Genomic DNA, 1,349 nt, shown 5'->3' on the forward strand with positions numbered 1-1,349 from the left:
CTTCCGGTTTGGGTGGAAGAGCCAGAGAGGGACACGGCATGTGTACCTTTGGATGCACAGAACTATTTTTAACTTCTTGCTCACCATTGTGTTGATCCAGCTTGTCAGCTTACCTTAAATAATGTTCTAATACTGCAGTCTTGCTTGCAAAATGTGTAATTGAATGTTTTAACCAGTTTCTTTGCACCATTTTTAACAATGTTTCACGCTATATGTCCATGCTTGTCTCTCCAGAAGCTAGTATACTAGCCCATATAGGTCCACCATCCAAACTATTTGCTACCATAGTTGCCTCAGGGGATGAGTGCATGCCATTTGTAGTACTTCCACTTTCCATCACAGCAGTACCATTCTCACCACCTCCATTACTTGTTGCTCCACTGGGGTTGTCATCTCAGTCAACCTTGAAACGAGTTACTCTAGGATTTGTTGCGAGAATATTGCGTTGCAGTTTGTCCAACTGTGGTGCTGCTGGTGGCTGGGCCTGCAGCTCAGGGTCCGTCTCATCGTTAATTACGTAGTAATCAACACGGATGAATTCCTGGGCCCTATATGAACATGTGAGCAACGCAACAGTGACAACAACAACTTCTGCCAGTGTTTTTTTTATTTTTTATTTTTTTTTTTTTTGTCTGGAGGTTCTGCTTGAAATACAAACATATGCCGTCCCTCTGGCACAGTTCCCACATACAAAGTATCTAGTATCTGATGAAATGCTTAACTTTCTGCCGAACCTACATAAATTATTTTCCATTCGAGATCTTCCTGGGAATCTTCTATAGACTCAAATGTTATTTCAAACTGAAATGGATTCAAGAAAACTGACGGATTGTCGAGTACAACAACATTCATCATCTGGTCCTCAGCCATGTTTTAAATGCACCAATTTTAAGTTATTCCCAAGATTAACGTTTTTAGCTGCACCACGTTTAAGCATTAACTCCGGATCAGAACTCTCATCACTGACAATTGTTGTTCCTCTTTCCTGTTCAAAGTTCAGCAACTTCCGTCCACGCGACCCCTGCAGGAATGCGGAAAGCATGCTGGGCCCATAACCCAGAGGTTTCTACGACGGTTAGTCAAATGAAAACCTTGAATATTTATTTAAATATTATTTATTGTGCAGAAGTGGCTCAAAGCTGTATCACATTTCAACATAATCTCCCCCACGCTCAATGCAAGTCCTCCAGCGCTTACAAAGTACATACATTCCTTTAGAAAAAAATTCTTTAGGTAGTCCGCCCAACCACGCATGCACTGCGTGGCGTACCTCTTCATCAGAACGGAACTTCTTTCCTCTTTGTGTCTTTGAGGGGTCTAAACATATGGAAACCACTTGGGGCACGATC

At 42.0% G+C, this 1,349-nt stretch overlaps 1 pseudogene; it reads right to left on the bottom strand.

Annotated features, from left to right (window-relative positions):
- Positions 1-274: 274 nt before the first annotated feature.
- LOC126235310 (histone chaperone asf1-like) lies at positions 275-870 on the bottom strand (annotated as a pseudogene).
- Between the last annotated feature and the right edge of the window lie 479 nt (positions 871-1,349).

The sequence above is a fragment of the Schistocerca nitens genome, chromosome 1 (genome assembly GCF_023898315.1).
Source record: "Schistocerca nitens isolate TAMUIC-IGC-003100 chromosome 1, iqSchNite1.1, whole genome shotgun sequence".
Taxonomy (NCBI): domain Eukaryota; kingdom Metazoa; phylum Arthropoda; class Insecta; order Orthoptera; family Acrididae; genus Schistocerca; species Schistocerca nitens.